Genomic DNA, 17,062 nt, shown 5'->3' with positions numbered 1-17,062 from the left:
CCAGTACCGTGATCCCTACAATTCTCATCTTGGTCTTGGTGTACTAAGGATGAACAAAGGGATTAAGTATTTCTGTTTCTGACATGCTGAAAGAGGTTATCCATGCAATAAACTAGTTTGAATATATATGTATACTTTTAGACTTTTACGGGTAACACAAGTGCAAGGAAGTGGGAAGACTTGCATGTATTTCTACAATGTCAGTAATTTTCTTTAATAAGGAGTACTTCACTCCTGGCTGGGTAGCTCCTGTCTGAGACTTTATCTTGGACTAGAGTTTTATTACTGATTTAAAATGGTACAGGACTGGAAAGTCTTAACAGTGTCTTAAGTCCCCATGGTGGCACTACTTGGGACAGCTGCACATATTTATGTATTTAAAGTGTTCCCAAGCAAAACTTTAGAGTCTGTAAAAGCTACATGGCTTCATAATTTAATAAAGTTTTATAAAGGTCATAAAAGATTAGGCAGAAGTTCATCTCTTGCAGTCTGTGAAACAGTTTTTCTGTGGAGTATTCATGGTGTGGTTATTAATAGGAAGTAGATGAGCCAGTTTAGGTTACTGCAAAAACATCTTTTCATAGTAGTTAAAACCTTTTTGCAGCACTGGATGCCTGATAAATGCATATTTTAGAAGCAATTTTACTACCCAATTGGAGTATAATCTCTGTAGTATTTCTCATAATTTTTTCATAGCTTTATACTACATGTGAAAATGGTCTGCAGATTGCAAATTGAAGTGAATTCTGTGCTGTGTTGCATATGAAGGTAGGATTTGTTGTCTTTATCCTAGTGTCACAGAAAATCATGATTCAAGACAAGTTTATTCTTCTTACTCTTCACTAACAGTGTCATAACTTGAAGGTAAAGGGTGGGAGAGCCATTTCATTGCTCCCTTTATCCAGGTAGGCACTGAGACTAAATCTCACCAGGAGTTTGGGCACTGTCCTGGGCAAAGGAAATTTGTGAGGCCTGTCTGCCTAGGGCAAGCACTAAGCCTTCATTTCCCAACTTCAAAAGCCATTTCACTGTAATACTAAACTTCTCTCTCAGCCAATTTTCAAAAAAGAAAATAGCACCTCTGGCTTAGTTCCTTAAAATCCACAGGGTATTTAGGTATCTAGTCTGTGGGCTAGAGACCCCAGGAAGCAGGAGGCTTTGGTGGTTTAAACTCTGAGAAGGTATCAGACGTATCTGCTTGAAGTGTAGCTGGTGATGTTTTGTACTGGTTAATGTGTTTTATACTGGTTAGCCCTGGGCAGTTTCTGCCCATCAGGCAAGATTTCTAAGTCTTGGCATGTTCAGGGAGCATAAATACTTCACTGCAGCCTCACAATTTCTTTTGAGAGTTAAATGTATAACATTTAGAGTGTGAAAATACATGGAGCATAAGGATCTGTTGAATGTGTATTAGATTGTGTGTGTAAGCATGAGTGCAAGACCTGTGCTCAGACTTGTGCTGGTACCTTGGCTTTGAATAGTCTGGTCCTTGGTTACTTTAAAGACTGCCTTCCTCTGTAGCTGAGATGGGTTAGAAGGTATTTGCTTTTGCATGGTGTGTTTGACGGACAGTTGAGTTTTCTGAAAAGAAAGATTCTTTTATTGGGTTAATTTCCCTGGGCATTCTGTTAAACAATCTTTAATCCTTGGGAAAAGAAGGTACAGTGTACAGTGTACAGTTCCTTGGTAGAGTGAACAAGATTAATTTTCAAGTTTTTTATTTAAAGAAAGGAAATCATTCTAACTTTTGAGAGTAGATCATCCTCCTGAAGCATGATATACTGTAATGTAGCTTTTATTCTGACAGTCCTCTCCCTAAGTTTGCGATCACTATTATTATTTTAACTCAAAAAACCACACCAATAAAAAATGATTGGTTCTGTGATTCCTATCCTGAAAGTATATCAGTTAGGTGAAACTTACAGGATCATACCTATGAGCAACTCCACAGCATCCCTGTTGCCATATGAGAAAGAAATTCTTCCCCTTTTGTTTCAAAGCAATGAATGAATGACCACACACTCTTTCAGAAATCTGTGGTCCCCTGTTCTAAGAGCCTCAGAAGAGTTGTGTTTGACTGAATTGAGCAGCTGCTGTTTTCTGACATGCCAGCTTGATTAGTTGTTTTTAATATATATATATATATATATATATATATATATATATGCCATTTATGACATTATGTCACTCATTTATTTCTTTTTCCTATTTTTGGCCAGAAGTCAGTCTACTTGCCTAATTGTTGTGCTGTAGAGCCCCTTGTGCCCCCTCTCCTTTGCCTTCTGGTGGCAGAAGTAGGGGAATCAAGACTTAATCAAGATCATTCAGCGAGAAAAAGAGTCAGAATCAGGATAGTTTATCACACTTTGGCTTTCCTGTCTTTACTCCGAACTGAATAGGTGAATAGCTCTATTTTTAAGAGCATCAGGAAAATGATGCAAGCTGATACAGAGGTGAGCTGGGATCCATCAGGTGCAGCTGATAATATCCAGTGGATCCTTGCAGCTGGCATGGAGCAGTCTGGGATGAGGCCTGTCATGCTACTGTACTTTCTGGGGTAGGTTTGTATCAAAAAAAGCTCATAGCTCTCTTTTTCTTTACAATTCAGAGGCAGAATATGTTTGCACATCCATGCGTGGGATTTTCTTTTTATTTATGGGAAGACTCAGTCAATAGTATTGCAAGTGAAAAAGAGGAAGATAGTAAGACATGTATTGCACAGATAGAAGAAAATAACCAAATGGTCCTTTTCATGTTATGGTGTGAGGTCTGTCACCAGGTGCAAGCTGCTACTTACCAAGTGAAAGAGTACTCAAAACCACATAAATTGTTCTTACATGGACAGATGAAGCTATGTTAAGAGTTCTTTTGAAATGGAAGAGAAGGCCATTTTACAAATCTTATATTTATGAAGAGTCTAGCAATAGGGAGACTAAAGTTTTTCAAGACTGGTCTTGGAGATGGTAAATAAAATGACAGATTTTTAGCACCTAAATAGCCCTCTGATGTGCTTCGGTATAGCAGACGCACTTAGGATTTTGAGAACTACAGGTTTACACTCTTTATTTTGTCTCTTTTAGTCATCACTTTCTGTTCAGTTCTGTATTAATAGAAGAAGAACAATTTGGCTGCTAACTTGCTAGTTTAGGGTTTCAAAGGGCCCTATTAGAAAGTGGTGTAATTTCATCCCTGGGCCCTTTTATATAACAGCCTGCATATTTAGATTACTTCATTTTAACCTAGAATTAAACAATAGATTGCAGTACTGTAGGACAGGACACTAGCAGATGTGAAGCTAAACCTGAATGAACAGGTTTTTATTTTTGTGACATTTGGACAATCATCCCCCTTGTCCCCTGGGTGAGTTATTTGTTTTTTATCAGATTGTACAAACTGTTATATCTGTTACTTGCATTTATAGCCCTCTTGCAGATGGACGATCCTTGGCAACCTTTTTTGGACAGTGTTGTTTCCCCATTTTTGTTTTGTTTTAATGTGTGAAGCTGTCAGATGTGATCCCTTTGCAGATCGGTTTTCAGCTGCAGCTACTTCTCTGCTGTATGAGCCCTGTACCTGCAGCATTTAATCTTCCCCACCTCTGGGGTGGGCAGCCTGCTAGCACTTTGGCTGGAGCTCATCACAAAGAAATGAAAATTAGTTTTAACTCTTTAACTGAATTTTAAAATGCTTTGTTTCACTGTTCTGCGTTGCAGCATAACATGTTGTAGTTCTTATCTCTGGTATATCAGTATTTGTAGGCATTGGAATATTACAGGCAATTCATAACAGGTTAGTGATATTGCTTGAAAGAGATATCTGGAAGTTATCTGGTCTAGCTTCTGGTCATGAAATGCTGGCAGTATGCGCAAATTCTTCAGTTTTGAAAGCAAAGAACATTTAAGATAGTTAAGCGAATTACAGATTTAGTAAGAAAAAAGTTTCCTTAATGAGTGATTATTTGCTTTTAATTGAAATCAGTCATTGAAGAAAAATGCCATAATTTTAAGTCACCTGCAATAGAAAGTAATAGAACACCAGCCTGTCTTTTTGAAGGTTTATTTCAAAGTATTTTTGAGAATTGCTCAGGTATTTTACTACCTCCTTTCTACAGACACAGTAACTGACACAGAGAGGTGGCTTGCCATAGAGGATCCAAAATTATCAACCATTTTGAATTAAAGTAGATCAAGAAAAAAATGTAATACCATAATTCCTTGTCTCTCATCTAATAGGAATTTGAGACAGAAACATCATTGTTGTTCTCTCTCAGCTGCAAGACCTTTACATATGACATAACAACTTCTGTGAACATACACTTTTTTTTTCTCTTTCCCTTGTCCTCTGCCTGTTCAGCATTCTGTCATTTCTATACAATAATCCACCACTGTTAAATTTGAAGGCACATTTTCCAAATTACATTAGTAGTTTTATATCTATTTTATTTCTGTCAATTACCAAACGGAACAGACCAAATGAGACAGCACTCAGAAGCAATTAATTCTTTTGACATGCAGGATAAACTGAGTTGACTTGTGTGTCATATGAATTGCATATCATTGGAGAAAGAGTTTGGCATGAAAGATACAAGTGTTCACTGTTTACATACATATAATAAAAATGTGCATTTTTTCTGCATTGGTTAAAATTCTAATTTGAAAGCATGTTTCTTTAAAAGCTAAGTAGGAAATCTCTTAAAAATGTATCCTGGAGTATTCTACAAAGTAATGTCTGTGGCTTGTAAACTTGCAAGACGGGATGAGAAGAGGGGTTGGCAAACAAACAGAAATGCTTCTGTCATTGTCGCTGTCATGTTTCCTCTGGTTCAGCTCCCTGCCTGTCTCCTGGAAGATGTTCCCATGCCAGTATCAGAGGTTTAAAGGGAAAGGCACTGTATTGGCTTTATTTAATAACAAGGAAGACCAATAAAAGAAAATGTTCTTCTGTCACATACTGTCCTTGGACTGCCGACAAGGACTGACACACAGCTACTCTATAGTATGCTATGGCTGGTATTTCTTGTTCCAGAGAGGCCCCAGACTAGAATTTTAGGGATGGAACTACTTGGTAAAATCGCTACTGCCATAAGCTACATGAACGTTCCTCAAGGTAATATTGTCTTCTGCACATGGGGTCTCCATGGTTCTTGGATCATGAAATTCTCTATTACTACTGGTGTTATAGCCCTGATGTGATATGGCTATCAGAGCTGACTTCTTTTATATTTTAAGAAAAAATAATGGCAAAAAGTTCCAGGTGGAAAAAATGGTCTTCAAGGCCTGGAAACTGGGCCAGCTTAGACCTTCTTTGAATCCTTCACAAAGACCTATTCACCTAAGAAAAGGTTTGTATCTATGCATGCATACATAAGATTTGGAACATGTGTCAGTCTAATAAAAGTATTATCTCTCTCTGTAAATAGTGTTTTTTGAGAATAAATCATCAGAATCACACAGACACGTCCCAGGCTCTACAGATGAATTTTGCTGGTATGATATGACACTTGTTCAAGCATTTAAAGTACCAAATTTATAAATTCTATACTTCTAACTGATTTTAATATTGAATTTTAACTTAGAATTAAAATTTCCTAAAATTTCTCAAAATTTCCTGAAGTGTCCACGTCTATCCTATTTGTGAATGCTAAATGAAAATGCAAGTTTCCTTAGCGCAGGGATTGTACATCAGCTTAGGCTTCTGATTTTGACAGTGTCCAGGTGAAATTAACATGTTCAGAAATAATTCTTTCTTCAGTAAAAAGGGGTCCAGGTTTTGTAATGAAAACAAAATATTCAGCAACATGACAGCAAATCAATCTTCTCTAGCTTTTTCATTTTATAAGGCTAAATGTGCACTGCCTTCATGCCTATTAAATAACTAAGTATACATTTTCACATGAAAAGCATGGTTTACACATACATTTGGTTTCTACTCATTTGATTTTTGTAAAAAGTCCAGATGCAGCAGTGTGCTGAAGAATGTGTGGGACTTAGGGGATGTGATTAAGCCCACTTAAATCAATGGGATTTTTCATGTGCTTCAAGTTAGGCATGTGCTTAAATACTTTTCTGGAAAAGACTTGGAAATACAGTACAAAATAAAAGCAATAATTTCAGGAATATTTTACTAGCAAATACATCTGAATGATTTGTGGCTGTGGCTAATATTTATTCAGCATTATGTAACAGTCATGGTTTCTCTCCTCTCCTTATAGTAGCTTTTATCTAAGCTCTACCTCCATATCCAGGTGGTTGAATTGCAAGCCAACTTGTATTAAGAAAGAGAAGAATGACAGGGAGAAATATTAAATAAATTTTAAATAATAAAATGACACTAGGCAAAGAATCTAATTTCCCATTTTATAAAGTATATCTTAAGCACATTGGGAACATGCAGACCCATTAAACCACACTCACATCCTTGTCCTCTTTTATATTTGGCTAAATCTTTAATGATGTCAAGAAGATGTTAAAAGCATTGAAATGTTTTGGCTGCAGTGGGTAGAAGTAGTTTTGCCATTATACAACTTAAGGCAGAATTTATCCCAGATGACCCCATTCGGATAACAATGTGAATCTCATGTTGTTTATTTAGTTATTTATTAATTAGTTAAATAATTAATTTCAATATTTCTTTATGCTCTTCCACGCTCTTGAAAGCAACACCTGATGCCCTATGAGAATATTGTCATGGCAGCATCCTTTGCCTTGTGTCAGCACTTGGACTTCAGCAGTGATTGTGTTTTAATCAAAGAGGTCACCAACCCAAATATGAAGCAGCTTGCATCTGAGGGACCCAGAGTTTTGTGTTGAAATGTTACTCTTATAAAGGCAAGCTCTAAATGAGAAACTAAGAAACAAGGTGTGTTTAAGCGAAGACTGAACGAACCTCTTCTTAAACGTGGCAACAAATCTAGTTTATCGTATCTCTCCCTTTCTTTTGTTGTGTATTTTAACAGCAGAGGAATTAATATTAGCTGACCATAATTTTTTTATTTTTTTTTTCCTTTCTTTTTTTTTTAAATTTGGTTTTGGTACTGGAAGCAGTGACTAATAGGATTTCTGTCATGAAAAAGAGCATCTTTTATAGTGCAGGTCTTTAGTTGTTCCTGGGCCACATGAAATTTTTCTTTACATGATTCAATCAAAATACACAAGAGAAGGAGCTAAAGCAAACGTTACTTATTTCTGAAATGAAAAAGAGTGTTTTTCTTATTTCAGTTAGCAGTGCTGTTAAAGAATTATACAGGTTTTCAAGTTTCAGTTTGTCATGCAGTCACCTTCCCTGTGGGACTGCTCATGGTTTGCAGTGAAATGTGTAGAGCCGCCACCTGAGCATTTTGGGGATTTGCATAGTAACAGCCCACAGCCTGGGAACCTTCTGTTGCTGGACATGGCAGTGTAGATACTAAACTCCATCCATTAAAAACTCAAAAGCTGCTTGTAGTTAAAAATCCAGTAATCTGTGCTTTAACTGTTTTTCAGGGATCCTTTTTACTGACTCTGTGCAAATAGGATTTGTGCATTTACCCGCCCAGATAGGATCAAGTGTGAGAAAGAATTTGCTTCCTAAATGGTGATCCTCATAGTGGCTCCCAAGCAGTTAGGAAAACCTCTTCTTGCTCTTTTTTCCATCCATTCAAAGATTCTTACTCTGTTAAAATTCTTCCAGCAGCCTGTGCCTTGAATGCAGCACGTTGCTTTCCCCGCACTTCAAGCCTTTGCTTGAGTGGACTGGGCTGTCATTTCCACTCCTCCTTTTTAGTTTGTTTTCCTTCAGTTGTGAAATAAACTTGATGGTATGACAATTTTTGAAACAGTGAGATGAAATGTGTGGAGTCTTTCTATCATTCAGTGGGTTTTACCATCAGAGGGAGCAATGTGTTCTGTAGTTAATGGTTAGTTATACTGGTATCCTCCGTTTTACTTCAACCACTATTTAATTGCATTTATGTAAGCAGCCTGGCCCTGACAGGCCCTGCTGCATTAGGGGCCTCTGAGCTCCACTTGCCTTCTCTTGCTCACCCTGGTTGCCACGGACCATTCCAGGATGCTTTTAGTTTCATGAACTGGATTCACTCAGCTTTCACTGCACTGAAAGCAGGAGCCTCTGTTGTCAGAGAAGTTGAGCACACAGGAAGAGTGAATGCTGTGCGCGGTCAGTCAGATGCTGTATGCAGGGGTACAAGTGTTCACGAGCTTGAGTCCGCCTACAGTTTCCCTTTAGATACTTTTAATCAGTTTCTAATGCACCCAGCTACTGGTTATCCGCTTCCATTACCTATTATCTACTTTTCCAGAGATTAGTTACTCAGGCTAAACTCAAGCCATTAGCACAATTACAAGTTCGGCTTATGCTAAATAATCTTAAGAGCTGTATTTGTTTGTGTCTTTCTGCATGTACTTTTTCTTCCATGTAGTAATGGAAGTGGTTGTGGTGGTACTGGAGCTTTGGTGGGCTATGGACATGCAGATATCCTGCTGTTTATCCTGTGATCTAACTGCTTGTCTGCCATGCTCTCAAATTCATTGCCCAGGTTAAACAGCTTTGATAATGAGTTTTCATGGGGTTTTACCGCATCAGTGTAAAGCTAATGATTAACCTGTAGCCTCCATAGTGTGGCACCGGCATCTAGAAGTTTCATAAAAATGAAACTAATTTTATCCTCTCATCCCATAGCTTTGAAGCTGCAGGAGTGAGTTTTAATTTCAAATGGAATGCTTATTAGTAACTGTAGTAAATGATAATTTAAACCATACTGATTGAGGCATCACAAATGAAAATCATTGGCTTTCAAGAAGCTGACACCATATTGCGTTTCATGCATAACTTGTTTCTAGGTCAAGGAATCCAGAGTTTCATTAATTGAAGGAAAATTATAAATTTGCCTTGCAAGATAATAGATTTAATCTGAAGATAACTGTAAATTGAAAGTAGAAGTAGAGGAAATAGTTCTTGTAGGATCAAGGGCAGTTTTGTGATGCAGCATTGGCTGATTGTTCATAAACTCTCCAGTTCTTTCTTCTTAGTGCTAAGGTTCAACAGTACTCAATTTTGATAAAAGCAAATGCATGGAGACTTAACATTGGCCTGAACTTCTCAGGTTGAAATAATATCTAATTTTAGATTAGCCAGCATTTTGAGAACTTTATATTGAACTATTTACTGAAAATCTCTCAGTTCATGTAATTAAACTGTATTTTAAAACATGTCTATGGAAGCAGATATATTGCAATAATGATACACTTCATCTGCTTTTCTGATGCTGCTGGATATCATCTGTTTTGAACATTAACCATATAAAGAGTTCTGTTGAAAGTCCTGGTGTTGAGCTGTGATAAATAAGACTGAATAATCGTATAACAAGACATCTTACCAAATACAATAGATTTGAAAAAGTGGCTTGCTTCCAGTTGGTAGTTGTGCTGGCTTGAAGGCAAAACTAGCGAGACACTCCAAGTCAGAAAAAAACAATTTAATAGGAGAGAAAAAAAAAGTAAAATAAAACACATGCAATGGTACAAAAGATCACTGACAGAGTCAGAATACAACCTGAAACCATGGTGGTAGCAGTCCAGATGAAGTGGTCTTGTTGAAGCAGTGTTCCTGCAGAAAGGTCTGGTAGCTCTTGTCCTCTGGGAGTCCAGTGGGTAAGGCTGCCTGTGCTGTCCCAAATCCCAGATTATATCCAGGTGGGAATGCTTGGCTCCTCCCCCTGGGCAGAGCATCTCACAATGGGCTGATATCATTTTATCAGTCCTGCAATGGGTCCTTGATTGCCCATTAAAAAGAGGTAGCTCCTGGAGGGAGTTATCTATGAGTCATGCAGGACGGTATTGATGGGCCATTAACAGAAGATAGTCTGGAGGGAGGGGGCAAGGGAAACAGTGCACAACTGAGTTTCAACATTTCATGTAGATGGTGATAGAATACATACTTTGGGCACATTTTACATTGTAACCAAGGACAGTAGTCTACAGATCTGCTTTGTATTTTTATCTAAATACCTGTGTATTTATGAAAGAGGACTTAGAATTGCTTAGAATATAGGCATTTGGAAAATTTTGTAGCAATGCAGCTGTAGTTAACCAGGTATGTTTACAACAATTGAATGCAAATCTAGAGCCTGGTTCCAACATAGTTATGCAGCTGTAAAATTTGCCAATTGTTGAAAGCCCATCAGTAGGGTATCAAGCAGAACTACCAACCAAAAATGTCAACACTTAAAAAGAGTAGGTGGAAAAAAAAAAATAAAAAGAATAATGTTTAGGTTGTGCTAATCACTACTTTCATGTTCTGTGGTGTATGGGAAATTGTGTATTTTTTCAGACAAGGAAATCTTGATGTGGTCAACATACGAAAATATATAATGATAAAAATCATAATGGCCAGGAAACTTGTACTACATGCTCCTTAATGGATGAATTACTTTCTCATGCCTGCTGTGCAGGTCAAAAAGACCTCTGTAAATATGTCTGTGTTGAGTTCTATTCGTATTTGGTCTTGCAATAATGTTCAGTCAGTACTGCAGATATGACTTGATCGTGGATCTGCAAATCATGCTGTGAAATTCAACAAGCTTACTTGTAAGAGTATGGAGCTGAGAAATAAACGTAATTATCCCAGGTGCGGTGCTATATTCCTTGCTGTCTAGTTTCACCTAACGTGATGTGCGCTGAAGATGCCAGATGGTTGTGAAAGGGCTGCAGTTCAGCTTCTTTAAAATCACCAGTTACAGAAATCCATCTGGCATATGCCAAGAGCAGGAGCTGACCAGCTAGCTGTCCTCTGATTTCCAGCAGTATCAAGAGACATTCTTGAGGCCTTGAGTGAATATGTGATGCAGTGCCTAACCAGGAACACTGCAGCATTTCAAAACATCTGAAATTTTCAGCGGAGTGCTCCACAGTCCTCAGAAATTATACTTGCTGATAGCATGGTTTCAGAAGAAGGTAAGAAAAAATATCAACTTCTGTAATACTTACCTCAGTTCATTGGGAAAATTTACATTTTCGCAGAGGACATCGTCAGTGGAAAGTATACATAGGAATGCATGTGTTATGGGTGATTTTTCCTGCAAATTTTCAGTGCTGAAAGAAAGAAAAAGATGGAAAACAGCATCCGTGGGGAAAAAAGCAACCAACTGTGTAAATGATAACGGTGAGGATACTTGGACCAAGTATATACAGTAATGCAGGAAAGTGAAATGCAGCAATGCTGCCTGCTGGGGTGAATAATACAGACAGGACTCCTTGGCTATTGGTTTCACTAAGCCACTGTGTTTACTTTTCATTTTTCATACTTTTCAGTGCTTCTGCTGTAGCAAAAGATCAAAGTGCCATGACTAATACCTGAAAAATGAGATAGATGAATGTCATTTAGGGGAGGCCATTAGAACATTGATGTTTGGAGCTAACTTTGTCTGTTCTTAGTATTCACTTATCCTTTACTACTATCTGCTGGGAGAGAATGGGAGAATCAGTCCCTGTTATTCTGCTGCTGCTCAGTAGTGGCTTTTGAACTTAATCTTAACAAAAAATGTGTCTCAGACAATCAGACCATTATAAAAGTCTTGATGCTCATTAGAGGCACAGATGTGTTAGTATATGCAGAGAAAACCTCCAGCTGCTTCATCTTTATTTTAGGTTGGTGAGGGGTTTTTTTGTGTTTTTTTTTTTTTTTCCCCATATCCTTCAATGTGTCTCTCTCAGGGGAGCATATACAGTTACCCTTGAAATTTGGGGTCAGAAAAGAGTCTTCAACAGATTCCACAGTGCAAAGCAGGCAGCAAAGGTTTGTGTGTAAATTTGTGCAAAGAAGGGTGTCTTATGATGGTGATAAAGTCCTCTGCCTTAATCTTTTTTCTGTTACGAATACTCTAGAGAGTTGAGGCCTTTGTATTTGGATAGATAGGGAGGTTACTGTCATGTGAAGACCAAAAAAGTTTCTGCCATTGTCTTCCACTTCTTGGTCTGCAGTAAGGCTTGTCCACCTGGGGGGAAAGACTACACTGTCTTCTCATCTGTAAATGTTAGTAATGTCACCTGGTAAGTTTACACATATGATTTTTCCACTTTTCCAGAAGAAAATGCCTCCATTCAAGTTAGAGAAGCCCAATGAGTGATTTACCCAATTCCAGACTAAGGTATGCTTGTGAGTTTGAATATATGAACTCCACGGGAAGTTGGCTTTATACCCAGGGCTTCCCATTTAACATCATATGGTCCATACTGTGAAGGTATAATACCCTGTAAGTCAGAGACTTAATGATGTCAGATTAAAGGGGAAAATGGAGAAAAGATCCATCTTAGAAATGAAGAGAAGCTGTAGCTGCCTTCCACATGGAAAGCGAATGATGGAATAAATCATTCTTGCATTCCTGAAACAGACAGGACTATTCTGCAGTAATAAAAAGTGAATACAAAAAGTGCAATAATGGTATCGTGCAGTGTGTAGTATTTGGCGCCATTTTTCACCGAAAGGATACATAACTGGGTAGGTGTCCTGTGGGCTTGCAACCATCCTTCAACCTTTTTCTTCTTTTTGTACTTCTCTTCATTGCCTAAAGAAAGCTACTAATACACACTATTCTAATGCCAGTATTTACTAGAAGAGATTACCGCTGTGCTTTCTCCGCTCAGTACCCACACAAGGGATGTGTAGCAAAGAAGATGTACCTTTTTGGTGCAGAGGAGCAGGAATTGTTGTGGCACCACTAGCATTAAAGGGTTCTGGTTTAGGTGGTATGATAAGAAAGCATGGAAAATATGTGTCTGCTTCACCCAACCGTCTCTCTATCCCTATCTACCTCTGTACCATATAAAGAAACAGACTTTTCACACTTGCTGTCAGTGTAAATGTTTTAATGTATAATATTTAGTGGAAATGGTTTGAAGATAGTTTTTTATGAATTGATTTTAGCATCTGTTACATCTCCAACAAAAAAGTCACTGTTTAAGTACTGAGGTATGTTAATATTTTAAATATTGAATTTTTATAAGCCAGTAAACATCTGCTAATTCAGTAGAAAATTCTTGACTATAGCAAAATATATTATCACAGTAAACAAAGAAACAAAATATGTGGTAACCAAAGCTACCCCTACAGATCCTTCACTGTATTATGCAGTGGAATTAACAAGTATGTGCACTTTATATGCCAGTATTTTGTAGTACATACTGGAAATATTTGTCATGTGAGCAAATTCAACTTAAGGATGAGAGAAAATCTGGAAAATTTTTTGAAATGTAATCAAGCATTTTTGCACTGCAATAGCATGTGTGCCCAGTATGTATCTGTAAATTATTGCTGTGTCTGTATTTTGACTAGTAACAGAAATTGGTGCAAAGAATGAGTTGAAGAAAATCATGAGAAGAAACAAAAATCCAACTCAGAGTATTTGTAATTAGAATGGCTGTAGGACGTGATGGGCTTTGAGGACCGCTGAAGGAAGAAACCTCAAACAGAGAAGCTCGTAGGCTACAGTCTTAATACTCATGAGAAGAGGAACTTCTGCATCCTTATTTGTTATACTAAAAGCACACAGTTGAGAAACTGCTGCATGATTGCATGGGTTTGTGGCTTGATAAGTGATCCTTTAGAGATCCTTCAAAGATTGTCACATGATGATAAGTAAAGCCTTCAGAAATTCTAAGTCAGACTATGGTAGCAGTACATTAAATTGGTACGCTTCAGACTTTGCATCCCTCTGCTGTTTCTGTCCTAACTATTTGTTATGTTGCTGTGACGTAAAAGAGCCTTGCTTCTCTCTCTGAAGTACATTTGCAGCCCTGGTATTCTCAGGTTATACATACCTTTCCATTACATAGGGTTGGGTTGGTCATCAGGATCTCAGTTTATGAAGGCTGCTCATTTAAAAACTGTTCTGTCGGTTTAGTTGCATGATGTTATGATTTGGTGAGTGTAACTAAAAAATAATATCTCATTACTGTGGCTATCACTCTTTCAAGATTGATTTGAATAAGTACGTTTATAACACTGCAATTGAATTGTACAGAACCCTCTGCATTTTAATAAATGGACTGATTGCAAAAATATGTTAGTAATGTTGTATGAGTTTGTGTAGCTCCTGGTTTTTGAAATACAATTTAGAATATCCAGTACTTAATAAAATTTCTGCTGTTTTTCAGTGTTAATAAAAATTGCCAAGCGATGAAACTGCAACATATATTAAAAATATATTCTCTTGCACTGAAGGAAATTCCAAATCTAGCCTTTATCTCTTTGATCAAAGCTTTTGTGGGCAGCAGCATCTTTTTCAACTTTGTGGCCCTCAGTGTGAAGTTTTGAATGGTTCTGCTGTGACAAAGTTTTAATCAGCTTAAAGTTATTTGTAGTGATAGAAAGTCAGTGTGAACTAGGTGAAAAAGGTATCCCTTTTTAACAAAACAGTTATTTCAAACTAAATGAGAGGTCTGGTATTCCCATACATGGGCATAATTACCATTCTAAGACTTGGGTTTCCCCAGTGCAGACCGCAGGGCTTTCCTGCTGGTTTATAATCACATGCAGATATGACAGCATATCTAAACTTGGCATTTTTCAGACCTCGCCAGTGACTCTTAATCCATCTGGCCCCTTGTATGTCCTCAGTCAGCTTCCTGCTTTGCCTGGAGCAGCTGCTGAGCAGCTTCAGTTGCTGGTGGCCAGCTTCTTTTTTCAGCTTTGGATTTGTCAGAAAGCAGCATTGAAAGGAAGGGAAAATGCAAAGTTTTTGCTCTGTAATGCGGCTAGTGAAAAAGGAATGACCTTCCTGAAGACGTCTTCCCTGTTGCTCGATCAACACGTCCAGAGTTGTTTCCTTCCTTGCCTCCCTGTTTGTGCTGGCTCTAACTGGGTGTGCATCAGTAGATTCAAACCTTCTGACAAAGAACTCTTTGGCCACCAGACATTTATCCCCATTACATCAATATACCCAAAGATGTCCATCTTCTGGAAAACAAAATAATGTGAACAAAAGGTGCTCTGCATCTTTTTCAGCACTTTTCTGCAGTGGATTAGGCATGTGAAGATACCAGTTGGGTCCTGGGATCTGATTGTCCCCAGGTCTCCTTTTGTCCACGCTGCATTTTACAAAGCAGTATGCTCAGCAGTTCTATGTTTTAAGCAGCGCATCATATATTAAAAATATAAAGGTACATAAATGAAAGCTTGTGCTCTGGACCTAAGTTCTCAGTTACTTTTACTCATGCATTTTATGTCTGTTATACCCATTTCCTATGGTACTATGGACCTGATTCAGAAAAGCATATAAGCATGTGCTTAATTAAGTGCTTTCCTGAATAGGTATGCTTTTCTGAATTGGAGCCCATGAGTAACTGGCATGTGGGCTGTAATCTCCCACCTGGGACATTCTGGGGGTGGATATTAGAAGACAAACCAAGTTTTTTCTGCTTTTCCTGCTTTCTGGAAGTCTCCTCCTGCTCTAGATGATTTCAGTTTTTGATAAAGTGCATTCATCTATGAGCTGAATCAGGCTTTATATTTATGGTATTCATCATTTAAATCCCCTTGTTTTGAATAAATACAGGTTGTAATTGATAAAAAGTATATTTGCATTTCATGTTAGCTAGATGCCATAGATACTCTTAAAAGAAACTAAAGAAAGCTTTCTTCTCAATCTGGAAATCACTTTCATAGCCTTAGTTTTGGTATTTAGTATGGCTTAGGGGTTTTTACAACAAAATTAATTCAGTTATTTTGAAGATCATGTGATCGACTGCCCAAAGTGTGTTCTTTGGCACAGGTCCAGATCCTTGTTCTCTTTTGGAAGTGTTACAGCTGCAATAAATTTGATTTCACCCTTGATAATTTCTATAATGTGTAGTAATAATGTATTGCTGATTTAGTGTTGTTGCCTTTCTACTAAGGAAAAGAAAGGTCACAAATCACAAAATCACAAATGTTATTATATTTACCACACTTAAGTAGTTGTATATGTATGAAATTCAAATATGCTTCAAGATTTGTTTGGTGTCTAGTTTTGGGAGGTTATTCAAATAACATAAACTCTGCAGTTTGCATGTTACTTGTCACTTCTGAGAATTCTGGTAGGTTCCACTGTTTCCTTTGAGGTCTCTGTTGAGTGTTTAATAGGAAAAATGCAAAATAATCAAGAAGATTTGCCTCTGTATTCATGAAACACAAAATATTCTTTATACTTGGCAATGTAATAGACTATTACAAAATACATATATCAAAAAGGGTCGTTAGATGAGTGGAAAAAAAAAGTTTGCTTTTTATTTTGGGAAGTAGTTTAAATAATTTTATTATTTTTTTGTAAAGCTGTTCTGTGGTCTCGGTGAGGTTATGCTCATTTCATAGTTGTAACATTTCTTCCAAACTGCCTTTCTGTTGCGTAGTAACAACACATCTCAACATTGCTCGCAAAGACACATCTCAACACTGTAAGCTTATTTTTAATTTTTCCTGGAAAAATGTTTAATACTTTATAAACTTTGCTAAAGGAATTGTCTTAGGAGGGAAACTTAGCCTGGGAGCAGAGAGGAAGACTACAAAAAGCAGAGTGACCAAACCACCCCTCCCAGGTCCCAGTGTTCTCTGTGGTAATGTGGGACTTTCTCCATGAAGGCTGCTGGTACTTGGTGGTTGAACATCACCACCTCTGTGTTTAGTCCCATTGAAGAAAATTTTGGCAGGTAAGATGGATTATGTGTTTTCCCTAGTTAGCATGTATGGGTTAATGTATGGGTTTGGACACGAATTTGCAGCCCTGTGGAACACAGGTTGTTCAAAGGCTTAACGGAATTGCTGGTCCTGCTGCCCTGCCCATGTGCCACCCCTGTGTGGTCATTGGCCCTTTTTTTTTTATTTAAACCTGTCCTCTGCTAGAGACCTCTGTAGTTCATGTACCTGGTAGCAAAGAAAGGGCTTTGGACTCCTCCCTTTTCATGGTACCTGTTTTACTGCTTTTTAGGAGGAGAGAAGAGTAAAGTTTCCTTGTACAACCTTTAGGGCTTGCAGTGTTGTGATCACACTGGAGGAGAAGCCTCATTTTTGTAACCCTTGAGGTCCAAGAGCTACT

General features: G+C 37.8%; 1 protein-coding gene across 8 annotated transcripts in view; it reads left to right on the top strand.

Annotated features, from left to right (window-relative positions):
* Window positions 1-17,062, top strand: part of EYA4 (EYA transcriptional coactivator and phosphatase 4) — a 142,169-nt gene that overhangs the window by 18,445 nt on the left and 106,662 nt on the right. The gene's annotated exons all lie outside the window — the stretch shown is intronic.

Source organism: Hirundo rustica, chromosome 3 (genome assembly GCF_015227805.2).
Source record: "Hirundo rustica isolate bHirRus1 chromosome 3, bHirRus1.pri.v3, whole genome shotgun sequence".
NCBI lineage: Eukaryota > Metazoa > Chordata > Aves > Passeriformes > Hirundinidae > Hirundo > Hirundo rustica.
The sequence above is the reverse complement of the archived record's forward strand: the minus strand, read 5'-3'. Positions and strand labels throughout refer to the sequence as shown.